A 27,620-nucleotide genomic window follows, 5' to 3' on the forward strand; every position below is an offset into this window, starting at 1 on the left:
CTGATCGTGACTGAATAGATATGGATGGGCTGGAGTGTAAATTTTAAGGGGCTTTGACATTAGCTTCAGAACTTTAGTACAAGAAGAGTGCTGGGCAAACTTCTACAGTCTGTGCCCTGAGAATCAAATTCGGGTATACATGTAGAGTATCGCATACCACGTAAAATGAGTTTATCTTGTTGGGCAGACTGGATGGACCGGGTGTGTATCTGCCATCATTTACTATGTTACTATGCTAAAGATCTATTTTTTCCCCCACTGCATCCAGTAGTTGCTAAACATGGGGCATTCTTTTTCCTTTAAAAAACATGGGATAAGAAAAGAAGGTCTCTAGCCACTGGAAAAAAAATCTACGAAGGAATGGTTGAATCAAACTGAGTTCTAGACTTGCAACAGAAAACAATATGTGCAGACCAGATGATAGAGAATATCTTATCCTGCATTTCCCAAATTGTAAGAAAGTAACCTACAAAACAATCCATACCGCTAACTTTTCATATCAAGGCACTAAAATTTGGAACTCCTTACCTAAAACCATCAAATGCACCGATGATTATTTGTTATTCCAAAGTCTGTTGAAAACTCACTTCTTCAGTCTATCCTTAAGGAAATAAGCATTCTTCTCAAATAAACTCATGGCATTAATTTTTACCTCATCCTACCTCCCACTACTTCTGTCTATCCCAGCTAATCCTAGCCCCTACCTTTTCCATCATATTTCAATTATCTAACTTAAATCACTAAATGTTTAATTACATCTGTTCGTAACTCAAGTTTTACTGGTCTAACATATAATGTAATTTACTTTAATATATTTTGAACATGTTCATGCTTTTCTAAGCTACATTGAACCTGAGTTCTACTCAGGTTAATGCAGGATATCAGTATCATAAATAAATCCCCATAGTTTGAATCTGTCCTAAAGCTCTATGTTTCTTGTTGCTTTACTAAGGGGACTTTGTACACAAACATGTCTGAGTTCCTCGGAGCATATTTCATTTCCATAATTGTAAACCAAGAGGATGGGGGCTCCTTTGTGAATTTTTGGTCCAGGATATTTGTTTTTTTTCTTAGAGATGAACCTCCATGTGGCCATCTTGGAACTGAGGTCCACAAGGCTTTATCAGCTTTTCAGTTCTAGATTCTGTTATAGGGATATCTGGATAAAACTGGGAAATTATGCAAGTGTAATATGTCTAAACAATCAGAATGTGATTTCTTGATTTCTTGGATGGTGAAGAACATCATGTAGTACTTGTGACATGGAATTTGAACTGGTGACATTTTCTAAAGTTAGTATAGTAGAGTTCGTCCATCGGCCCATTTGAAAAGTTAGTGAGATCCCTCACTATGTGTTTCAAAGTCCAATAGAATGGTACCACAGTTCTTCAACAGGTTCAGGCATTCCTGGACTGTAGCAAAGGATGTTCTTACACAGAGTTGGAACTCTGCTGTGCTTGTATGTGTGAGAGTTTCACCCATGGTTAATGATTGGGAGGGTTTTGGAACTGCTCAGGCGCCGTCCTTGTCCATCCTGGTTTAGGAGACCTTGGTTTGCAGGACTGATCTACTTACACACATCAAAGCGAGTAGAGCCCTGAATAGATAAGTACATCAATATTCTAGTTTTGGTGCTTCATCCAGATAAGGGAGTACTGTGTTTAGTTTTAGTGTTTTCTCTTGCCAAGGATATTAAAAAAAGACTCAAAGGCATTAAGGAGTGGAGGAGTGGCCCAGTGGTTAGGGTGGTGGACTTTGGTCCTGGGGAACTGAGGAACTGAGTTCAATTCCCACTTCAGGCACAGGCAGCTCCTTGTGACTCTGGGCAAGTCACTTAACCCTCCATTGCCCCATGTAAGCCGCATTGAGCCTGCCATGAGTGGGAAAGCGCGGGGTACAAATGTAACAAAAAAAAAAAAGAAAATGACCAAAATGGTATGGGGTCTGTACTAGAAGACTTATGAAAAGAGACTTGAATATGTGCACCCTGGAGGAGAGATCTATTATACAGACATTTAAATTCTAAGGAAGACAAGAACCTTTTCCATTAGAAAAAGAGAGGCAACAGACCTAGAGAATATGAAATCAAGTTGCAGAAGGGAAAATGAAAAGCAACATCAGGAAGTACTTTTTCATGGGGAGGATAGTGGTTGCCTGCAGTGCTTTTAATGAGAAGTGATAAACACAGAGGTTCTCTATATGGCATGAAGATGGAATAAAAGTATAGATCATTTCCATTCACATTAAAACTTAAATAACCTTCACACTTTAAAGAACAAAAAAAGAGACACAGAGGAAGGTAACCCAAAAGACAAGGAGGTGGGGAGAAGAAGGGAACTCGCATGGAGTTGCAGGCACAACCCTGGCCCCTTTCTGGGCAGACTGGCTGGGCCATGATGGTCTTGATCTGCCATCATTTACTGTGTTATTTCTTTTGTATAATTCATTCAATTTCTGTTGTGTTGCCAAATGTGTTGTATTCATTTCACACACTAGACCCCAAATCAGATGGTGTACTTTGGGTCTTTCTTGTGTACTAGATATTTCTTACAAGATGATCAGAGGGAAATATTTAGTATTGCAGCAACTATTTTATGGAGCCTTTTTATTGCTGAGCAGACACTTTGGTCTACAGCCTTTATTTTATTATTCTTTGTGTTGCCTGTGGACCATCAAAGAATTAGCTTAGTGCAGTCACACAACTTGTTAAAAAAAATAACACTACAGTGTGAAACTACAAGAGACAACACTTGCTCTAGGAAAGCAAGTTTATGGACTAGGAAGACATGGGGCAAGTACATTGGCTAACATTAAGAAGGGGAGATATTTGAACTGTTTTCCTCAAGTGGGTGATTAGAAGGTTAAAGGGAGCAATATTTTGTTGAAACATCTGTATTTGAAGGAGTTTTCTTTCCCATTGCAATCAAGAGCCGTTTTGCTTTTGGTACATTGAGTAAGTGTGACATGCTAGCCTGGACTGAAATGCCATCTGCTATCTGATCCTCTCCTGCCCAAATGATGTACTGAATGTGAGCAGTAAATGTGCATTTTGCAGTAAATTTACCTAATGTGCCATGCTTGCACAACTCAGGAGTGCAGCAGGGTAGTTTAATGCCTGTCCTAGAGTGATACTGCATTTATAATGTTAATGACTTTTCAGAGTTGCCATGCATCTAAATTGCAGATTAGGCTTAACTTGTCTCAAATTATCTTGTTTGATTGGCTTCTTAAAGAACAGTTTGTTTTTATTTTTAAATCAGAAATCTGTCATCTATAAAATATATCAGGAATTGAAAGTGCGTAAGTACGTAAGTATTGCCATACTGGGAAAGACCAAAGGTCCATCGAACCCAGCATTCTGTTTCCAACAGTGGCCAATCCAGGTCACAAATACCCGGCAAGATCCCAAAAATGTACAAAACATTTTATACTGCTTATCCCAGAAATAGTGGATTTTCCCCAAGTCCATTTAATAACGGTCTATGGACTTTTCCTTTTAGGAAGCTGTCCAAACCTTTTAAAACTCCGCTAAGCTAACCGCCTTTACCACATTCTCTGGCAATGAAATCCAGAGTTTAATTACACGTTGAGTGAAGAAAACTTTTCTCTGATTCGTTTTAAATTTACTACATTGTAGCTTCATCGCATGCCCCCTAGTCCTAATATTTTTGGAAAGGGTGAACAGACGCTTCACATCTACCCGTTCCACTCCACTCATTATTTTATAGACTTATATCTCCCCTCAGCCGCCTTTTCTCCAAGCTGAAGAGCCCTACGCACTTTAGCCTTTCCTCATAGGGAAGTCGACCCATCCCCTTTATCATTTTTGTCGCCCTTCTCTGCACCTTTTCTAATTCCACTATATCTTTTTTGAGATGCGGCAACCAGAATTGAACACAATATTCGAGGTGCGGTCGCACCATGGAGCGATACAAAGGCATTATAACATCCTCATTTTGGTTTTCCATTCCTTTCCTAATAATACCTAACATTCTATTTGCTTGCTTAGCCGCAGCAGCACACTGAGCAGAAGGTTTCAACGTATCATCAATGACGACACTTAGATCCCTTTCTTGGTCCGTGACTCCTAATGTGGAATCTTGCATGACATAGCTATAATTCGGGTTCCTCTTTCCCACATGCATCACTTTGCACTTGCTCACATTAAATGTAATCTGCCATTTAGACACCCAGTCTCATAAGGTCCGCTTGTAATTTTTCACAATCCTCCCATGATTTAATGACTGAATAACTTTGTCATCAGCAAATTTAATTACCTCACTAGTTAACTCCCATCTCTAGATCATTTATAAATATGTTAAAAAGCAGCGGTCCCAGCACAGAGCCATGGGGAACCCCACTAACTACTCTTCTCCATTGAGAATACTGACCATTTAACCCTACTCTCTGTTTTCTATCTTTCAACCAGTTTTTAATCCACAATTGAACACTACCTCCTATCCCATGACTCTCCAATTTCCTCTGGAGTCTTTCATGAGATACTTTGTCAAATGCCTTCTGAAGATCCAGATACACAATATCAACCGGCTCCCCTTTATCCACATGTTTGTTCACCCCTTCAAAGAAATGTAGTAAATTGGTGAGGCAAGATTTCCCTTCACTAAATCTATGTTGACTTTGTCTCATTAATCCATGCTTTTGAATATGCTCTGTAATTTTGTTCTTAATAATAGTCTCTCTCATTTTGCCCGGCACCGACATCAGACTCACCGGTCTATAATTTCCCGGATCTCCTCTGGAACCTTTTTTAAAAATCGGCGTTACATTGGCCACCCTCCAATCTTCCGGATTTTAAGGATAAATTACATATTTCTAATAATAGCTCCGCAAACTCCTTTTTCAGTTTTATCAGTACTCTGGGATGACTACCATCCGGTCCAGGAGGTTTGCTACTCTTCAGTTTGTAGAACTGCCCCATTACATCGTCCAGGTTTACAGAGAATTCATTAAGTTTCTCTGACTCCTCAGCTTCGAATACCATTTCCAGCACCGGTATCCTACCCAAATCTTCCTCGGTGAAGACCGAAGCAAAGAATTTTATAGACATTTTGTTATGGTTGTACATATCACATATTGTTTACATATACCTGTATACTATTTTGCATTGTCCCTTTGTTTGCAACATATACATACTTGGTGTTTGCTGCCATGGGTAAATCTCTTCCTAAAGGCAGTTAATAAAATCCCAATAAATAAATATACTTTCTAGTTTTTTTTCAAAGAGAAACTGGGTAGCAGTCACAATGAAAACATGCTCTAGCTAACTATGTGTGCAGCAGAAAAGGGGGTAAATTGTGCACACGTATATTAAAAAACAGATGTATGTGTGCAGTTCTGTTTCTTTTAAAAACACTTCCTTGAAACGTGGCTGAAAGTGTGTACACTGTGGAATTCTATGGGCAGGGCTGCCAGGGCGGGGGGCAAGAGGGGCCCAGGGCTGGCACTAGGAAAGTCACTTTCTTCAGGCTTTCAATGGCAGGCACAAGCAGAAGGCTGGATTGATCTCCTGCTCCTCTGTGCCAGGTTATCTATCACGTTAACTCTGTTCTTCTGGCCACATCCTATCTATGTGAAGTACTTCTGTTTCTGCATAGGCGAGAGGGAACACGACTGAAAGGACCCATGGCCAGCAGAGTTAATGTGATAATGCGATAACCTGGCACACAGGAGCAGGAGACAGACCGAGTGAGCAGTAAGCTACTGCCAGGTGAGGGGCCCGGGGGGAGCTGCACTCAAGATTGTTTGCCCCAGGCCCGGCTTGATCTCTTAGCAGCCCTGTCTATGGACAGAGAAGGGCAGTTTTTTTCAGACAGGTCAATTCAGGAGGGGTTAATAGCTCTGACAATTGCTCATAATTTTTACCAAGCACCCTGCTGGGACTGTAGACCAGTGGTGTACCAAGGGCTGTGCAAGTAGTGCCGCTGTACAGAGCGCAAATATGGAGGTGGCACAAAAATTGCTCCCAGCTTACCATCTCCTCTCACTGGTAGTTCAGAGTGGGTGGAATGGGGAGGGGGCGCCAGTGGATGAGTCGCACAGGCGCAGTAACTCGGTATGATCTGTTGTGGACCTGTCAAAGCTTGTGGATTCACTGTTAAGTTAGAGATCCCAATGCAGTTTGTTTTCGGCTTCATGGTGGACATTAATTCACATTTTGTAAACTATAGCTTAGTTGACAATAACTATGACCCATAAAACTGAACTATTATGCTAATAACGGAACAAATTGTTTGCATTGATTTTCATTCCCTAAATGAGGTAGGTCATCAGTATGTTTAGTTTGCCCCCCCCCCCCCCAACTTGGTTGATTAAAGTCTGGCAGTGAAGTGAGTGCTGTATTTAAAACCATTTGGGATGGTAAGTGGCCAGAAATCAAAGGAGGGAGGGGGAAGTCAGAATTCTGTTGCAGTCTCCTGGGTTCTTTCCTTGGCTATTTCACATTTATCCTGTTCTAAGAGCACAATTCCGTTGCTTTTAACTCACCTCCTTTCACCCCTGCTACTGAGCGTTGTTTGATCTTGTATATGCCAGACCTATGGCAAATACCTAAAAAGAAAAATCATCTGAAAACAATAGAGCTTCCTGCTGGAGAAGTGGGAGCCAAGTACAAAAGTGCACAGAGTAAACTGACGTTTTGGAGTCTTTCCGAAAAAGAAGATGTGTGTGTGAACTTGGACTACTAGAGATTGTGAACTGGGGTATATGTTTCTGTTTTTAATCTATATAAAAAAAAATCTGAGCAATTGTTTTCCTCTATTTTCCACATCAATAATGTTTTGTGCAGAGTACTGCCTTTAAGTTGGGATGTCACTCTATATTTTAGTTGTACAGGGCAGTGAAGAGATCATATAACTGATTCCTATTACAAAGAGACAATCTATCTTCTGTATTTCCTTGTTTGTTCTGAGATGCCTCATCAACTCCAGTTTATGCTTTTCAGGCTATTAAATCAGGAGGACTTCTTATGTGTGTGTTTGCTTTATTTTTCTTACTGTATTCTTATCCTTATGTACTGATGGTGCTCTTTAATTTGATGACCTTAAAAATATTATAGTCCATCCTCAGAGCAGTGGATACCGGAGCAATAGATATTGGGAATAATGGATAGTGGCTGAAAATTGTTTTCTATTTCTTAGAAAAACTATGAAATGAGAGAAAAATTTAAAGATTAAATATTTAAAAAAAAATCTATGACAATGGGGACAATGGATTTTTTTTTGTACCCTGCGCTTTTCCACTCATGGCAGGCTCAATTCGGCTTAGGTACTTATTTGTACCTGGGGCAATGGAGGGTTAAGTGACTTGCCCAGAGTCACAAGGAGCTGCCTGTGCCTGCAGTGGGAATTGAACCCAGTTCCCCAGGACCAAAATCCACCACTCTAACCACTAGGCCACTCCTCCACTTTTTCAGAGTAACAGACAGTTCCTCCCCCCATACAGTCCATTGCTGTGTGGATGGGACTGTATATGGAACTGTTGGCTTGTCCAGTTAGATTCAGGCTACATTTGTTATTAGCTGATGATAGAATGCCATTAATAACACCACCTATATGGGTTCTGGAAAGTGAGGTGGGATGAAATTGAATTTCATGTAGCTATCATGATATTATTGCCCAGTGCTATCATTACATACGTACGTGACCTATGGCCTTTATGACTTAAATACTGGAAAAAGTGGCACAGTTTTTCTTACCAAGTGAGAAGTGAGCCCCCCTCCCAAGTCAAAATGGGAGTCTCTATATGTTTTTGTGCTCAGTCAGGTGTTAGTCTGCGAATACTCTGTCTTTACATTGAGGATCCTTGAATGTCTTCCTAATCTATATCCCTGTTAGGGAAAGATAGCGTGCCAGTTTTGGTGTGATTAGCATTTTGGTCTCCCCACCACCACCCCTCATAATAGTTGCCCATTAGATTGTCCCTGATGAGTAAAGGAAGTGAGCTGTGGCAGTGCCAGGAATCACTGATGGAAACCCCTCCCTTAATGACTTTACTGTGAGAACAAATCCCATATCTACTTTGAAAAAAACCCCCATTGTGTTCTGTTGCTGTTATGTGCACAGCATTTTATTTAAATGATGTGGCCAGTTTTGACTTTTCATGTTTTCTTTTCCCTGTACCAGTCAGGGACTTCAGTGCCTTTAAGTCTGTGGAAAGTAGCTAATCCTATATAATAAAATGCACCGCCAATATTCTGAAGCCGAGAAAGTGAAGCCTTCAAGCCTTGAAGCGTTCCTGCAACGTTCCAGAACTACGTGTCGTCAATTGAGGAGATGGAGCCTTACAGAGCGCACGAATGCTTCAAGGCTTGAAGGCTTCACTTTCTCACACACTCACACACTCTCACTCATACACACACTCTGTTTCTTTCTGACACAAACACAGACACACACTCTGTCTTTCTCTCACTCATTCTCTCTCATCCACACACTCCATCTCTCACCCACACACTCTCTCTCAAAAATACACACTCCGAGGAAAGGGGGGCATGGAAGATTCTGGGGAGGAGAGGGAGGGGGCATGGAACTCGGAGGAGAGAGAGGGAGGGAGGGGGCCTGGAACTCGGAGGAGAGGGAAGGAGGGGGTCATGGAACTCGAAGCCCCACACACACACACACTCACTCTCTGTCTCTCACATACACTCTATCTCTCGCTCTCACACATACACTCTGTCTCTCACACACTCACTCTCTCTCTGACACACACACTCTCTCTCACACACACACTCCATCTCTCACACACACTTTTTCTCTCAAACATACACACTCCGAGGAAAACCTTGCTAGCGCCCGTTTCATTTGTGTCAGAAACGGGCCTGTTTTACTAGTTCTTATATAAATTCCGATTTACAAGAGGGGCTGTTTAATCACTGCATTTGTTTTGATTTCATATTCAGAACAGTGGCATATAGAGTCTCTTCTGAAAGTAATAACAAATCTTTTATACCATTTACATGAATGTTCATTTGTGTGTGACCTCTGTCCAGTACCATCAATAGGCTAAATGAGGGGTGGGTATGGGAGGCTCTTCTCTGGTGTCTTAGGAGGTAGAGGGATCCTTCTCTAATGTAGCAGCCAGTTTGCCACACCCTTTCTGGTAACCTGATTATGTAGGAGCTTGCTTGGGTGGCTCTCCACTCCTTTCCACTGTCCTGCCTCCATTCCAAATATATTTACTTCTGCATATAGTAGTAGTGAGTTTGGGCAGCCTCCCATTTACCTGCATTTTTGTGGAGTGTAAGGGGGTTTCCTTTCCTCTCGGGGCTAAGCCATGACACATTTTTATTTTTCTGTTTCAGTTTCCATTAAAGTGGAATCTGAAACATTTCTCTTTGAAAAAGTTGCAAGAGAGCCCCATTTGTTTTTGTTTCATTTCTTAGTGCTTTTAGTAAAGATACATTACTTTAGTGGCTGCAATCGGTCTTTATTTTTTCACTCATTTGGTACAGTTTACTGGATTTTAAATTATTGAAAAGTCACCATGATAACTTCTCGACTCCCCTGAAAAATTAGAGGAGAGCCCGGGGAGTATAAAATATACGTTAAAAATTTATTTACAGTCTGTAAACCCTGTGTCAACTTCCTGTCTCCTGTTTATTTAGTGTTCGACACCTCTTTCAGCTTCTAGGGTTGCCAACTTCGTGAATGAGAAGAGCCCACAATGTGCCCATCCTTCTCTACAGCCAATAACTAAAGTGGAGTTGCAAGCTTCAACCCTTCAGCCCCTGTAGGCCATGTTTTTATTTTTTTTTATTTTTTTTTTGGGGGGGGGGGGGTTGAAAAAGTGGTTACACTCTGTCATGCACTTAATAGGAGCCAGACCCTCCTGTGCTTCAAGCGACTTCCGGTCTCTTACACTGCTACAAGTCTCAGCTATAGGATGCAGTGCTACCCAACTGGATCTTTTCAATGTTCCATGAGCTGATTGGCTTCCCCTACCTATATAACTCTGGAACTCCCTTCAGGTCTCTTGTGGGAGCTCTGGGTGCTTTATTCTTGACTGAACTTTGGTGTTTGGCGTCTGCTTATTTCCCAGTTGGAAATCTATTCTGCCTGCCCTGCTTTCTGCTTGTTCCTGGATACTGTCTCTGCCTACTGTTGGATTTGGTTCTACACCTAGTTGCTACAACTTCTGAGTAATGGAGGGCTCATCCCGATGGAAAAGGTTACTATTATTATAGGTGAAGGTGCATTCTCTAAGACTCTCGCTGCTAAAATGAATTTGCTGTGTGTACACTTCAGCCTTCATTGACCAACAGGAAAATGGTGTGAAAGCATGCACGCTATGTACAGCAGTTTGTTTGCTGTTGGGAGTGAGGTATTCAGTAGATACTATTTTCTCTTGTGTTTTTGACTTGTATTTCCACTAGTAACTTTAAAAAATTTGTTATTGCCTTTTTTTCATAGATCAAGAAATAAAATTGAGCCTTCAGATATTTTTTCAATGTAGTCAGAACCAAGCTTTTCTGATAAACCAGGCAGTCACTTTCAAAAACTGCAAAGAATTGTAGTATCAGAAAGACTGACAATGAAGCCAGTCAGGAAAGGAGTAATGGATAAGGAAGGAATGTGACATTGGTGAATCTGGGTGAGGCTCATTAAAGATATGAGACTATGATGGGCCAAGTTACTGCTCTAGGGAGCTGATGTAGAAAGCTACTGCAGGTTGTATTGCTTACTTAACATGCAGTTTACCTCCTTGTTAGTGGTGGTTGCATATTATGAATTTCTGCGCTGAGGTTTCCTTGTCATCTATATCAGACCAGTCCAGACTAATGGGTTGCGGCCATCTACCAGCAGAAGGACACAGAGAAAATAGTTCCAAGTAAACCGCCCCTCAAGGGTATCGTGCAGCCTGGAATGTTCAGTATTTTCTCTGTCTCCTAGCGGATGGTGGACGGATCGTGCAGCTGCTCTGGATTGCTGGCTGGTAGCTCCTGTCCCAGATTCTTCTGGTGACATTGGAGCCAGGGGTGTGCTTGTAGCCGTGTTGGGGCTAGTTTTAGGTGATACTTATTGGCCCCGAGTTCCTCATCTGCCAGCTAGGGTGATATCCAGTGACCCTGGTTCCCTCCCCTCTCCTTCCTCCCCTGGCTGTCTTTCTAGCAGGGTGATGGTTGATTGTGGCATGGAGTAACTTGTCTCCCCTGTGGGGTTCTTCTCTTCTGTGGTGGTAGGTATATCTGAATTTCTGCCTCTGAGGTAAGCCTTTATTTATTCCTGTCACTTTGTTTACAAACAAACAAACAAAAAAAAAAGAGGAAGAAGAAGAAACTTTGTTTTTTCCCACCTTTTCTGCCTCTGAGGTAAACCTTTATTCCTGTCACTAGTGAAGAAGGTTGTTTAAAAAAAAAAAAAGAAGAAACTTTGTTTTTCTTCTTTCTCTTGCCTGTTACCTGATTTATTTTCCCGCATTTGGCAGTGTATTCTATGGAGCCGCTTGCGAAGTTTCTTTGAATTTCGCTGGCCGGCATCTGATTCTGATCTTGGACCCTTACGAGCTGGTACCAGTTGCTTTGATTTTTTTTTTGTTTTGTGGGGCATGGCTCGTGTCTAGATCATGAAACTACAGACCGTCGGGTCTCTGCTGCTTCACGCATCTTGCTTGAGACGCCCCTGCTATTTGATTCTTGTTTTGGCAGTAGTTTTTCCTCCCTTCCTTAGAGAGGTTCTGGTTCTCTCGTCCCCATGGATCCCTCCTGTCTGCTCTGTTTGTCTGCAGGGTACTTTCCTTCTGGCAGGGGTCCGAGTTGCCCTTGGTGTGCAACTGCTAGCTCAAATCCCTCTTCTGAGTACCCTCGGGAGTGCCATTCTTGCCAGTCTTTTGCTTGGCCTGAGTTCAGTGTCTCTTTATGGGAATGTGCCTTTTTAGGATTAGTTTGCCACAGCTCTTACTACTACTACTACTACTATTAAACATTTCTATAGCGCTACTAGACTTACGCAGCGCTGTACAAATTAACATGAAAAGACAGTCCCTGCTCAACAGAGCTTACAATCTAAATTGGACAGACGAACAGACAGCTAGGGGTGGGGAAATTGCAGTGGTAGGGGTGATAAGTGAGGGTGTTGAGTAAGAGAGTCATGGTTAGGAGTCGAAAGCAGTAGCAAAGAGGTGGGCTTTAAGCCTAGACTTGAAGACAGCCAGAGACTGAGCCTGACGTACTGGCTCAGGGAGTCTATTCCAGGCAGCTCTTTCAGTGGGGCACTGCTCATCCTCTGTCTGTTACTCTCAGCTTTTTCTCTGCTTGTTCAGTGCTTTTCTATCTTTGCCAGAGGTGTGCAACTCTTTCTCTGCCCGTGGTGGCTCAGTTTGTGTGCTTTGAGTGCAAATCCGTTTCTTCTCATTGAGCATGGATCCTACTCTGCCTGATGAGTGTAGCTTCGTTTTTGTCCCTTGAGCACAGTTCAGTCTCTTGACTGTGGTGTGTATTTTCACCTTGGCCTGTTGTGCACTGTTTCACCTTGTCGGTTAACGCCAGCTCTTTTCTGTGGGTTGGATACAGTAACTTCTCGGCAGCTGTGGCATACCGGAGTTTAGATTGCTAGACAAGGCTGTCTTGTCTCCTGTTAGCTACCATTCCTGTGGCACCTTTTCTTGCCGTAGCTTCTTGGTGGCTGGCAAGAAGCTTCTCCATTGCTGGAGTTTGAATTGTCTCTGCTCCTTTTGTGGCTACTTGGCACCTTGGGGGTCTTTTCTCCACAGTGTGGCTCGTGACTCTCTTTCTTTTTGTCTCCTTTTGTTCTCTTGGCTCTGTTCTTTCATCCCTAAGTCCAGAGCGAGCTGGTTGAGGAGTACTCTTTCTACGGTTGTACCCTGGTATGCTGCTGCCCTTTTCTTCATGGTTCTTATGACGAGACTAGCACTCCAGTTAGTTTGTTCTCTCGACTATGGAATCTCTTCTTGTTCTGTGGAGTTTGATTCTGTCACTAGGCGCGGGTCTGGGTGGTTCCTGGGCTTTGCGTCCTTTATTCTGTGAAGTGTGGCGCACTGTTTTGGGTTGCGTGCTCCTAATACTTGTTAAGGTCGCTTCATCTGACCATCTTGGACTCTAGGCAGACCGGCAGGTTTGGGAGTTAGTCCTGCCAGAGTTCAGAGAAGTGAATCCCGATCTAGGAGAGACTTAGTGGCACCAGCAACATAACAGGAGACAGTAGCTAAGGGTGTTTTGGTTCATGCAAAGATCTGTTTAAATACTTGTATATGTCTGGAGAGACCGTGATATATCAGGGAGTGGAACTGTGCTGTTTTCTATGGAAGAAAAGGTATTGAAGAAAAATAGATGCTGTTTGCTATCGGTGCTTTGCTCAGACTGTTTTCAAGCAGTTCAAGTATTTTGAGGAGGTCACAGTTGGAGTTTTTGGAGCTAGTGCTAAATGTTTTTGAACCAACAAAAACTGTTCAATTATTCATAGATGGAATTGCATATTAACTTGTATGACTTCCAAGCAGCCTCTTCAGATGTTATGTAAAATTTAAATGCTTTAAAAATAGAACTAATTAAATTGTAAACAAAAATAAATAATAAAAAGCACGCTTGAAAAATTCCGCCATCTTGGAGACTAGCTGTGGGTTTCAGAATGTAGAGATGAGATTCTGAAAAATTTCTTAATACCCAAAGCTCTGTAAGTTGTGAAGTATTTTATTAAAAGAAAAGAATTATCCAGTGGTGGTATGTTTACAGGTATTTTTTATTTTTCAGATGTGGCCTATATGCTCTTGAAAACTCATGTTTGTTGTCATTGTCATTTTTGGATAATTCTTATGCAAATCCAGTAAAAGGAATCCTGTGCAGAAGGAAGGGATCCTCAGGAGCTTAGCCTAGAATGGGTGGCAGAGCTGGTGGTTGGGAGGCGGGGCTAGTGCTGGGCAGACTTATACGGTCTGTGCCGGGGCTGGTGGTTGGGAGGCGGGACTAGTGCTGGGCAGACTTATACGGTCTGTGCCAGAGCCGGTGGTGGGAGGCAGGGATAGTGCTGGGCAGACTTATACGGTCTGTGCCAGAGCTGGTGGTGGGAGGCGGGACTGGTAGGAGGCGAGGATAGTGCTGGGCAGACTTATACAGTCTGTGCCAGAACTGGTGGTGGGAGGCGGGGTTGGTGGTTGGAAGGCGGGGATAGGGCTGGCCAGACTTATACGGTCTGTGCCCTGAAGAGGACAGTACAAATAAAAAAGTAGCACATATGAATTTATCTTCTTGGGCAGACTGGATGGACCGTGCAGGTCTTTTTCTGCCATCATGTACTATGTTACTATGTAACTGCAGAGAATACAGTTTTTTTTCCATGAGCAGTACTTCTACTGTATTCTTGCTGTGGAAGGTTATATTTCTCTGCTGTTTGACTTTGTTTTGAATGTGTGTCCCAATGTGCTTTTTTAAATTGTATCCAAATAAAGCATGTTTGATACACTAATTTTAGTTGTGTGCTGAGTCTTCCATGCAAATGAGGTATTAGAGTTTAATTTTGTTTCTTAAATTGTAAACACCGAGTACAGTATTCAAAGGATTTATGCTTCTAACTTTGAGATTTATGTTCCTAATCTGGTTTCTCTGAAAACTTTCCAGGAATAAATCCTTAAATTTTATGTGCAAAATTTCACCAAAGCCTTAAATTTTAGGAGCATAAAATGTGGATGGCAACAAGGGAAATTTAGGACTGGGAAAAGAAGTTAGGAGATTAGCACAGATTTTTTTAGTACAGGGCTCTTAAATTAGAATGATAAATCTAGACAAATGAATGGTAGTCCTAAATTTATAAGCATAATTTTTAAGCTCCTTAAGATAAATTTCCAGCTTATAAATTAGATTCCTAAGTTTGGCTGAAAACAGGGTAGAAAATTTAGTTGCCAACTTGATTGGATTATCCAGCCTACTGTTTTTTAGTGAATCTGAAAATCGGGCAGGAGCTCACAGGGTACGCCTGTTGTGCAGTTATTGTGCTTTGTTCTAGATTACGTTCTGTGTTAGCACCGCAGAAATATTTGATTTAGTTTGACACTGAAATTGGAAAACTGGAGTTGTTACATGCCATGTTAACATATTATACCCAATTGTTAAAAGTATGGGGACTGTAAATAGGGCGGAACTTGATTATTGAATCAGAGAACTATAGGAGGCCCCTCCCTGGATTAGATGTCCATTTTTTTTCAAGCCATAAGATCCAGGGTCTGTGGGGACCTCATTCTCTCTGCAGCATGATCTGATTTCCTTCTCTTGAATAGAAGACCTTAGTTCCTGATTTCAGTTTACAGTACCAAATTATTAAATTAGTTGTGGGAAGCTGTTGAATAAAAAAAATTACCTGGATTTGATTACTTTGGGGTCAAAAGAATCTGTGTTCTTATGCAGATGGCATCTTTGTTTTAGTTCCCAAGTTTGAACCTAATTAACGCCTTCACTAGTATTAATAACTTCATTAAAATAAAATTAGTGATTGGTCAATTTCATATTTTCTGAAACTTAAACATCAACAAAACCAAAATTCTTTGGTGTAGTTCAAATCTGAATAATATTTCAAATAGTATTCCAAATAATGTTGGGGCTCCTTTACCTGTTCAAAAATGTTCTTGAGTTTTGGGGGTGTTACTAGACTCTTCATTGAGCATGTAACCCCAGATTAATAACTTTGTATAAACTTAAACACGTTTGTTTAGTTCGCTCATGTTTTCCCAGTGATTGTTCATTTGTTGCTTCTCTCCTAACTGGACTATTGTAATTCTTTTTACTTGGGTATGTCATTGAAATTAATAAATAGAATACAGCTGCTTGATTGATGTTCTCCCCCCTCCCCCAAATTGGTGGTTCTTCATTGGTAGCCTTTGAAAACCTGTAATTTGTTTAAAATTTGTTGTTTAGTTTTAAAATCTTAGATGTTCAGAGGAATGGCCATCTATCTTCTATATGTTTATTAAGTTCCAACTATTTTCATCGTAGTGCAGATTATCTACTTTTTAGTTTTCCCTCTGTGAAGGGTCTGAGATAGACAACTTTTCATGAGAATTTCTTGATTGATCAGTCTGTGAAGAGCTGGAATTCTTTACCATGGGAAATATGATTAAGGTTTTCTTAATTTTGATTTCAGAAACAGGTATGTTATCCTAACATTTGCAGATGTGCTTTGTTAAAATATTATGTTGTTTCTTATCCCAATTTGTTTTGTAATCGATATCTTAATTTTGTTATATCGCTCTGAACCCTGTTTTTGGAGATTAAAGCAGGTTATAAAAGCCTGACATAACATAACAAATGATCTTAGCAACAGAATAACCCCCACAAGTTGGAGTTTTTGAATAGGACCTCAAGAATCCTAACATTCTCCTTCCACCAGCAGTAACTGGTTAGTAGCTTGCCTACTAACTGCTAATTATAGAATCAAATATACTTCTTAGGCACCTGTAGACACAGAATGAAAGAGGATATACATATAGAAATACAGGCATGATGGCAGGAGTCATCTACTATACACACGAGTGTGAAAGGGCTGTCACCTCTGGCTTCAAAGTACTTTCTCACAAGTACCACTCAGCTTATGGGACAGTGTTGCATCAGACCTGCCCCCTTAAAATGCAGGGGTAAGCAAATGGTAATTCTGTTTTTACTCTGTCCCAAATGCATGCGAGTGCCAGAGCCTTTGAGGGAGCAGGTTTGCCTGGATATGCTTCTCACACAGTATTGCTTTTGAGAACCTGACACCAGGACTTCCCTTAGGTAGTGTTAACATTTTTCCAAAAAGAGGACACATTCAAAAAATGAGCTCACATAAGTCTGCTTACTTATATGCATCTAATACAGTGATTTTCAACCTATTACATTTCGCGGCACACTTAAAAGGCTCAAAAATTGTCAAAGGACACACTGGAATCTAACCCATACCCACCTGTCCCTGCTAAGAGCCATCCATCCCCGCAAGTAATCTCCACCCCCATACCTGTAACCGTCAGAAATAGTTATTTAATTTAATTATGCTACTGAAATACTTTGGAGCACCAATGTATCTGCTACTGGGAAACTGGAACAAAATAGACTGTTGCAGATTCCTTTACAGACACCACATGCCAGCAGAATCCTTTAATTCAGTTGCAGATGCAGAACATGACTGTCACCTGATACAAAATAAGGAACCACAAACACATGCAGACAAAAACTGAAAGCAGAGATACTTTCCTACCTTTGTAGCCTGGTGATTTTATTATTTCAGTTGCCTTGTTCCCAATCTGTGGTTCTGCTTTCCGTTGGCTGTGCTCTTAACTCTGTTTCCAGAGCCTCTTCTCTATTTGCAATTTCTTTTCTCACCTCCTGCAGATGGGGGAGAGAGGCTGCACATGAAGGGAAGAGAGAGGGAAAACAAGATTGATTTGAGAAGGAGGCAGAAAAATCGAAGAATGCTGAATGTGAAAGATCAGTACCAAACAGACATAGGGTAGGAGGTGAGAAAAGAAATTGCAAATAAAAAGGAGGCCCTGGAAACAGAGTTAAGAGTACAATGCCTATGATATATGGAGGGGATTACTGGACTCCTCGCAACACACCAGTTGAAAAATGCTGGTCTAATACCTGGACAGTACAATAAACAGTATTTATAAATAACTAGGGATGTGCATTTGTTTAAAATGGTTTTTTTTTTTCTTTTGCTCATTAGTGCACTATCATCGACATTGACTCGAAAATGAAAAAAGAACCTAAATAACTAGTACATAACTTAATTTTAAAATTTGCCTGCAAGTTGAAAAGTTATATATATGCAGTCAGTCTTAAGTATCCTATTTTGCCACTCAGGCAGGTCTATCTCGAGAGCACAATTTGCACTACAGGTTCCCCCGCCCCTTTGCAGACAGGTCCCTGTAACTTTTTGATGGGTGAGGCAGGACACTGTAGTACCTTTTATACACTTTATTTACATACAGCTCCCCCTCCCCTGAACAGCTTTATACAGGGTACATTTCCAGTATGCAATGAAGTTCTCGCACTCAGTTGGTGTGGCCGTCCATAGTACAGATTACATCCTGTGGGCTTTAATCTGTCAAATTCTGAACTGCCGACTATTCCCTTTGCTTAAGCAGATGCTTAGGTTAACATCTCACAGCTCTTGGCTTGTTTGTCTTGCATAGCATGGACCTCAGTCTCTAAAATAAGGGTGGGCAAACATTTTGACCCAAGGGACCACAATAGGAACCCTGACTGGTTTGAGGGGGTGGTCTGGCAAAAGTCTGAGTCTGAGAGTTAGGACAAGATTAACTAATGCAAGTTGACATGTTAATACACGTTATAAAATATGAAGGGTTCCTTTTACTAAGATGCAATAAACACTAGCGCACTCTTACTGCAACTTAAAGGGACTACTGCAGGACACGCTGAGACATCCTGCGGTAAACGTCTAATGTGCGTGTGCAAAGTGTGTGCTAAAATTATTTTCTTTATTTTTTCTCTTAGGGGGCATGTTTGGGAGCAAAGAGCATGACAGCACTAATTAGCACAGCCACATTACCATGTGCTAACTGATTAGTGCGGGACTAACATGTGAGCCCTTACCGCCTACAGAATAGATGGCAGTATGTGCTCACGTGCTAATTTTTAGTAATGGCGATGCGCTATTGGCAACATTAGCATGTAGCCATTAATTTGGAAAGTGGAAAAGTGGCCATTTTCTGGCTGTAGTACAAATGGCCTTAGTGTGCAGGAAAAACCTGCATAAGGGTTGCACTATGGCAACTTTTTACCACAGTTTAGTAAAGGGACCCCTAAGATAGATTAATGTGATTTTAACGTGTTAGTAGCTTTAATTCTTAGCATCATTGGACCATAATTCCTGATGAAGAGCAAGCCAGAAAAAATGTCACATGAACCATAATTTGCCCACCCCCTTCTTTAAAAGATCTTGTACAGCTTATCTAGGGTACATTTCCATCAAGCACCACAGTTAAAATTCTCAGCCTTGTCTGGCTATTCCCTAATACAAACTTCCTGACCAGGTGTATGTTTCACCATGGTATCGAATTTATTTACTATTATTTCGTTATATACCTCACCAGTATAGTCTGAAGCACATTACAAAACTGTCGGATACAATAAAAATATTCCCAATCAGAATCTTTCACTATCAATACACAGGTCCCTTGCACAAATTAATCTATATTAGATTTCCAACAAGCAGTAAAGTGAATATTTTCAGCTTGTTTAACATCACGTGTATAGATCTCATGCTCTCCCCTTGGATTCCAAAATATTGACTGTTCTTTAATTTCTTAATGTTCTCGCACTGTGGATCCCACGTTAGACTACGTAGCAGAAACTAAATTAGCCAAAGCAGGACGTACATCCAAATATTTCAATTACATGCGTAGCATTAAAAAAATCCTTCGCATCATTACCAGAAGCTTTCAAATGTAGATTTAAATAACCAGTAATTAAAACTTTGTAAAAAGGCAGCTGTAAAACTAGAAAAAACCTTCACTAATGAAAGCAGCTGGCTCATTGATAAATCTAGCCAGTATCTCATACAAAGTTGGATCCGGTAATTAATGCTATTGAAACAAAGCTCTTCACATTATTTTAGAGTTTTCTACTGCTCAAATATAAAAACAGTATCTTAAACATTCTCATATTCTCTTGTTTTTCAAAGGCAACCTCAGCGGCGCTCATTACCAAAAACTTAGATTTGGCAATGTAACTAGCGCCCACTTCTTCATTGGTTTAGCCAATTTCTTTACAATTCAGTTTCAAACTCTTTTATATTTTTATCAAATTTAATTACTTATCTTTAATGATCAGACCAAAGGGTTCAGCTGCCCGGCATGCATGTTTCGCTCTATATCGAGCTGTGTCAAGGGCTATCCCCTACAGTCTATCCCAGCGTCAGCTCTACTTTGTTATCATGGGTTTACCCCTTCTTAAGATCTTGCATAGCATTGATAAATCTGGCAGGTCTATAAACTACATAAAAAGCTACACCCAACAAGCACTAGCATAGAATTTCACATCCTAAACATTGCACAACCAACACTTTCTCGCAAGATACAATGTTTGTAAAAACCACAAACGTTCTTCCACACTTTCTTCCAATTCAAAATTCCTGAAGATATAACTATTATATGGAACACAATTTCAGGAAACAACAATAGATTATCTTCCTACAACCACGATTTACACACAAAATATCAAACCCCTTCTGGCAGGTCTAATCATAGTTTTAAAAGGTGCCAATCAGAAATGCTTAGTAAGGGCCAGGTTCAGTAAATGGTGCTCGAAGTTAGGCAATCTTACCAAAATCTCATTGCCAAAGAAAATTAAGAAAGAGGACACAACCTGTTATAGAATAAATTTAAACAAAAGAGCCTCAACTGCCCAGGGTTGGTTTCAAGTAATAACCTGAAATAGCTTTCACAACCCCAGTAAGGCTTCTCTCATCAGCCCATTATAGTTTAATGCAAAAACAGTGGTGGAAAACAACTCTCCAAAACCAATGAGGAGAAAAAGCCACCTCTGAAAAAAGCTATCCCACTCTATGAATAAAAAATACCTATAAACGTAGGAATGTCCTCTTTACTTAATCTTGTAATGACGTATCCACAAACATAGTTCCTTAGTATGAATAGGGCATGCCCCGCAAAAACTTATCTGATGTATATTCTCATATAATCCTTTAAATTCTCTTCCAACCGCTTCATTTAGCAAAGGGCAACCTCAACACAAATCCTGACCCCGACAAGGGCTCCCTTGTTTCGTGACTTGCTTCAGGAGGAGGGCCCCTGGAAAAATCTTCACTAAAAAATTTATAGAATAGCGCCTAGTGAGGATTTATACCTGCTGAAACCTGATGTAAATACCCCAGTATTCTCTATACTGTGCTGAAATGTTTAGAGTGCCCCTGACCCTCCCATTGCTGCGTCCTCTTTTGGGTTGCATGCAAGATGCTTTGGGCATGAAGCATTATAGAATAGCGCATAGGCAGATCCATGCTTAAGTCCAAATTAGTGCCAATTATCATCTATAATTGGTTATTGACTCAGTTTGCATATGGATCACAAATCTGTGCCCAAATTTGGGCAACCTTTACAGAATCCAGGGGTAAGTGTAATATACTTTCAATTCAATTTCTAAAAAACTACTGTTCAACATGAATAGTGGTGGAAGTGCAGTGTAAAACAATAAGTTCTCTATATTGTTGCTTGGCCCTAGTTTACTTTATTGGCTATCTTAATATACAACTTTTGAACCTTAAACAAGATTGTAACAAAATGGTCTTCCAAACTGGAATTATACACACATCCAAAAAAAGACAATAAAATCATTCCGATATAAAAGAGAGACCCATCATAAAATGCCAATTCACAGTCAAGGTCCTGGATGTCCAACTGCCACCTGAAATTGAACATGTCCAAGACCGAGCTCATCGTCTTTCCACCAAAACCCACTTCTCCTCTTCCTCCACTTTCTATCTCAGTTGATAACACCCTTATCCTCCCCGTCTCATCTGCCCGCAACCTCGGAGTCATCTTTGATTCCTCCCTCTCCTTCTCTGCGCATATCCAGCAGATAGCCAAGACCTGTCCTTCTTCCTCTTTAACATCAGCAAAATTCGCCTTTTCCTCTCTGATCACACCACTCGAACTCTCGTCCACGCTCTCATTACCTCTCGCCTTGACTACTGCAACTTACTTCTCACTGGCCTCCCACTTAGCCATCTATCCCCCCTTCAATCTGTTCAGAACTCTGCTGCACGTCTTATATTCCGCCAGAACCGATATACTCATATCACCCCTCTCCTCAGGTCACTTCAGTGGCTTCCAATCAGATACCGCATTCAATTCAAGCTTCTCCTTCTTACCTACAAATGCACTCAGTCTGCCGCCCCTCAATACCTTTCAACCCTCATCTCCCCTTACGTTCCCACCTGAAACCTCCGTTCACAGGACAAATCCCTCCTCAGTACCCTTCTCCACCACCGCCAACTCCAGGTTCCGCTCATTCTGCCTCGCCTCACCCTATGCTTGGAACAACCTTCCTGAGCCCTTACGCCAAGCCCCCTCCCTACCCATCTTCAAGTCTTTGCTTAAAGCCCACCTCTTCAATGCTGCGTTCGGCACCTAACTCTTACCGTTCAGTAAATCCAGACTGCCCCAATTTGACTGCCCCTTTCTGACTGACTGTTCACTTGTCTCTTAGATTGTAAGCTCCTTGAGCAGGGACTGTCCCTCCTTGTCAAATTGTACAGCGCTGCGTAACCCTAGTAGCACTTTAGAAATGTTAAGTAGTAGTAGTAGTCATGTATAAACGTGCACATCTGCACCTCAAACCAATTACAGATACTCCTCAAATACCAGCTAAAATCCCATACCATCTAAAACAGATCCCATTAATAATGCTGCTACACACCAAACAAAGAAACCTCTTCCACTGTATCCAGTACGCCCTCTGTTACACACAGTGGCATGTTTGTTCGTTACAATGCTCTGTGTCCATGCCAGTAAGTGAATACCCTCCGATGGGATGCTCTGAGTCCATGCCAGCTTTTCAGTCTGGGGGTGCTGCTGTGTGAAACAGGCAGAGTTATCCAGCACAGCTAGGAACAATGGCAGTTAGCTGAAGGGTTACTGAGATGAGAAGTAAACAGCGGGCAAGTTCTAGTGTTGTTTTTCTTTTAGTGGTTAGAGTGAAACCTAAAACATTTCACTGAATTCGTCATCAAAAAACATTTCTCAAGCAGAAACATGCTTTTATAGTCTACAGGCCACCTGGGCTTATCTTTTCCACGTTTTCTGTTAGCTTTAATCTGTTTTCCTTTTCTACAGTTTTTAACTAGGATCCATCAGAGTTTCTTGTACTGCCAAACCATTCTGTCAAGTTACTGCTACACCTTTCAAAATGGTGTTGAAACAGAAAGCTTCTTATAAGCTTGTGTCATCTTTGTTTCAACACCATATTGAAAAGTGTAGCAGAATCTTTGTTGAATCATCTGACTGTAAAAATATATTAAGTTTATTTATTCACATTGAAAATCAATGACCCCTGATACAGGCATGTGCTGAAGCATAGCAGTGTCGGGTCATCAATAAATTATTAACCAGAGTGTGACTGGCCATCTCCACTTTTGCTGTTTCTGTTTTCTGTGTAATGTTTTTGTTCTCCTGTTTCTCTTCTGGTGAAAATCACAGGCAGATCCTGGAGGAAACCTTGTTCAGTCTGTTGATTTGGCACTAGGGAGGAAGATTGACCATTCAGCAGGGCAGTGATTTTAAGCACAATACAAAAGCAACAACTGAGTGACTTGGCAAGAAGAAAATGAATGTTCTCGAGTTAGCTAGTCAAAGCCCAGGCTTGAATTCTGTAGATATTTAAATCTGTGTCAGAACTTGAAGACTGCAGTCCATAGGTGATCCTCAGCCAATTTGAAAGAGCTTGAGATATTTTGCCAAGAAGAATGGTCAAAAACTACACCATCCTGCTTATCAAAGTGGGTAGACATTTATCCTAAATGACTCATGGCCATTATTGCTGCAAAAGGAGCGTCCATCAAGTATTGATTCAAGGAGTATGAAGACTCATGCAATCAACATGAGTCCTTTGGCCTCTGGAGCTCTTGGGGATTGATCTATGGACCTTTACCCTGACTGAGCAAGGAATCTTCCTCCTGGTGCCTTCAGCTTTGACCTACAGGCGTTATCTGGGTGAGGCAATGGCTGCCAGTGATCCTATGGGGCTGTGACCAGCATGACTGGCCAGAAGCCCTGTCTCTTGCCTGGTAGGCTTTGGCCTGGGGTAGACAGTAGGTAGCAGGGGCTCTGTGTAGCCTTTGAGGCATATTTTCAAAGCACTTAGCCTTCCAAAGTTCCATAGGTTTCTATGGAACTTTGGAAGGCTAAGTTCTTTGAAAATATGCCTCCTTGTCAGTGTAGATGAGCACACTGGTCTTTTTTTTTTTTTTTTTTTGTCTCCTGGCATTTTCTGATATCTTTTTTTTTTTTTTTTTTTTTTTTTTTTCCCCCCACCCCCTTGCCCAGTAACCCCCTCCCTCCCCTTAAGACTTCTCAGGGTCTTCCTTTAGGAGCATGGATGCACTTCAGAAGCATTTCCCCTGGTCTTTATGGGTATTGGCCTTCTTAGTATAGTAGTCTCAATGCCAAGTGTGGTTCCTCCTTCTTGGAGCGGGAATGGAAGTGTAGGGAAGCTTCGGTAGTCCTCTTGTCTCTCTCTTCATCTATCCTCCCTGGCCCTCTTGCATCCGAGCCAAAGTGAGGTGTGGCTTGCCTTGTTTTATAGAGACTTGATTGCCTAGTTCCTCTTGTCTTGTTTTGGAGGAGTGAAGGGGGTTGCCCTTGTTCATAATATGAGTCCTGTAAGCACTGGATTCAGTCATAGCATTTTTTTCTCCAGCTCCTCCTTCCCCGTTGTAGATGTTTTGATTGGACAGCATGACATTGCCAGTTGGGTTGCCTTCCTGGCTTAGGTCAGCCCTTGAAAGGTGGCAGCTGGTTCTCCTTCTGTTGACCTGGCTCACTTGCTTCATTCTTTGAGGCTCTCAGGTATTGGGGGAATTGCCCTCTGGGCAATATGTTTTATTAGATTAGATGTTGAGACTCCCATGTTCCATTGCTTCTAGATGAGACATCAGTTAAAAATCTGAATCTCTTGAGCTTTGCTCGATTCAAGGTCTGGTCTTCACCTGTTGGGGTTCTTTTAAAGCTTTGTTACATCCCAATCATCTAGGTCTAGCAGGATGATAAGGAAGCTGTCTAGGGATTTTCTCTCTGTGTACTCTCATGTGCTTCTTCTGGAGACATCTCTGAAAGGGAGCATTTCCTGTCACGGAAGACCATTGATTTATAAGGAAACCTGGTTGCCTGGCTACTTGTGTTGATATCCTCCTTAGGCCCATAATCTGAGACCAGCATCTAAATCTATACCTGATGCCATGGATAATGCCCCAGGAGGCTGGTACTTGGGATTATTCCAGTTTGTTGTGCTCGGATGAATGAATATTCTGTTTTCTCTTGATACTGGGTTTATGATGTACTGCTATCCTATGCTGTGTTGATGAATTTGTGCCGTGGGTCCAAAATCATGAATGATTGCTGGCAGGATGCTTGCATTTCTGCTATGATTTTGAATGAGTGTACTTCCTCTATGGTGTCTAGATGATTGCTTGCTCTCGCTTCATAATGTTCACTGCATACAGTTGGTTAGGCACGCTTACATGGTCGCTAAAATGTGGCTCTCTGATGGTGGACATGTGGTGGCTTCCAGATGAATATGCTTGTTGCTGGCTAGTGTATTTGGATGCATAGTGTTTCTGCTGGATATTGGAGTATGATGAAGCCATTCATTTGTTGCCATGAGACAAACCGGACTGTTGACCTATGGTTTGGAGCCCCAAAGTTAATATCTCTTATTCAAGTGTTTCAGACCCGCATTGGCAATGATATACTGGCTGGTTCCTTAGCTGCACCACTCCTTTGTGTAGGTTATGATACCACTGAAACCTCGGTTTTCTCTACATCTATCTGCTGGTCGGAGGCATAATCCACTCTGGACTAGTCTGGACACATGAAAAGGAAATGAGCAGGTACCATAAAATTTCACCTTTTAATGCATTTCGAATTTTTTTTTTTTTTTACATAGCAGAAGGTGAAAAATGATGTGAGAGATTTTACTAGGTACTATATAATCACTGTCAACAACCTTAAAAACTCAGCTAGCTACAGGGCCCCAAGGTCAAGGTAAGGTGTGAAAAACCCTATTGGTTACTGCTCCGATGTGCCTCATAGTGCTGGCTAGCATTTTTTGTTAATTTTGAAGTAAACGGTGCTAAGCATTGGTCAAACTTGTTTCTTTAACTTCCCTATCATTTTTTGCACACTGGAGCTATTTGAAAATAATGAAATCTGACATTTCAATCACTGTAAGTGCTTTTAAATGTAGGCTAAATTTGAAACAAATTTCTGCGTAGCTGTGAGGGGGAGAAAAGGAGCTTTGCTATGCCTCTGAATCATTGTACTTTCATTTTCTTTTGGGTACAGTAGCAAAGGTGCAACTAGATGAACATGGGAACAAGTCATCAGCTCATATTTATATAATGTATTTCTCTTGAATTAGTGGATAAATTCATTAACCGATTTGTTAATGACAGTGGGGGGAGGCTCCTACACTCCAGGTGAGGAAGATGAGACGTTTAGTAGGGATTGCCTGCTTATTGCCATATTCTCTCATGTGCCACATTATGAGGCTGTGCAGCAGCCTGCAGCAGGTGAAGCATAAATAAGATATCTCCTGCTGCCATTGGATAGGTCTTGGAATAAGAGCTACAAAACTTCACAGTTTTTAGTGTCAGACTGGTCCTGTGGCAGCAGGAGATGATGTTTTCATTAATTCTTCACCTGCTGCCAATGGAGGGAGATGGGGGAGCAAGCTGCTGCAGCTCACCACAGTTGTCGTCTTTTGCTCATTGCTGTCTTGAGAAAGAAGATTCTGGCTGCATGAAGTCCAATAAAAATGGTATTAGCTTATTTTCTTTGTTTTGTTTCTTTTTATTACCTTTTAAAGTGGACTAGCACAGCAACTACACTACTTTATCCAAGATAAAGAGAAGGAAGGGAAGAAGACAGGAGAAGAGGGAAAAGATGGAAAGGAAATGCTGAAAAAACATTTAGGAGAAGAATCGCACAAGGAAAGTGAAAAAGAGACTGGAACCAGCCTGGTTAGAAAAATAAAATGTCAAGACAACTAAGGTAGAAAACAAAAAATAATTATTAAAAATTTTGTAGGCGCTGGAAAGTGTCAGCTTTAGAAAAATGTATCTTTTTTTTGTATTTTGTAGTATATAGAAGGAAATGCATTTCTGTTTCTCTTTTACTAGTACTGCATTGCTTGAGCAGTTTGCCCTTTTTAGGGGGTTTCCATTTCAATTTTTGTCTGCATGTTTATTTCTAATTTGTGGGCCCTGATATTTTTTTTTACGGCTGCATTTCAATTAAAATTTGAATCATGATTAAAAGGTATGTTGTTTAGTATTTTTTCCTCCATTGCAGGTCCTTGTGATTCTGGGCAAGTCACTTAGGGCCTCTTTACTAAACCGTGCTAGCAATTCCCGGCGTGGCAAATATGCCGCAGCCCATTCAGTTTGAATGGGCTGTGTTGCATTTGCTATGCGGGAATCGCTAGCATGGTTTAGTAAAATAGGCCCCCAACCCCCCATTACCCAGGGTCACAAGGAGCTGCAGTAGGGAAAAAATGAAATAACATACAGTGGTGGAAATAAGTATTTGATCCCTTGCTGATTTTGTAAGTTTGCCCACTGACAAAGACATGAGCAGCCCATAATTGAAGGGTAGGTTATTGGTAACAGTGAGAGATAGCACATCACAAATTAAATCCGGAAAATCACATTGTGGAAAGTATATGAATTTATTTGCATTCTGCAGAGGGAAATAAGTATTTGATCCCCCACCAACCAGTAAGAGATCTGGCCCCTACAGACCAGGTAGATGCTCCAAAACAACTCGTTACCTGCATGACAGACAGCTGTCGGCAATGGTCACCTGTATGAAAGACACCTGTCCACAGACTCAGTGAATCAGTCAGACTCTAACCTCTACAAAATGGCCAAGAG

The 27,620-nt window shown here is 41.2% G+C and overlaps 1 protein-coding gene across 1 annotated transcript in view; it reads left to right on the forward strand.

The window, feature by feature from the left end:
- ELF1 (E74 like ETS transcription factor 1) overlaps positions 1–27,620 on the forward strand; it is a 303,862-nt gene that overhangs the window by 31,905 nt on the left and 244,337 nt on the right. Inside the window, exon 2 of the mRNA XM_030200555.1 lies at positions 26,555–26,739. The gene's annotated coding sequence lies outside the window, so the exon portion shown is untranslated. The remainder of the gene's footprint in view (positions 1–26,554; positions 26,740–27,620) is intronic.

This window comes from Microcaecilia unicolor, chromosome 4, assembly GCF_901765095.1.
Source record: "Microcaecilia unicolor chromosome 4, aMicUni1.1, whole genome shotgun sequence".
Classification (NCBI taxonomy): Eukaryota; Metazoa; Chordata; class Amphibia; order Gymnophiona; family Siphonopidae; genus Microcaecilia; species Microcaecilia unicolor.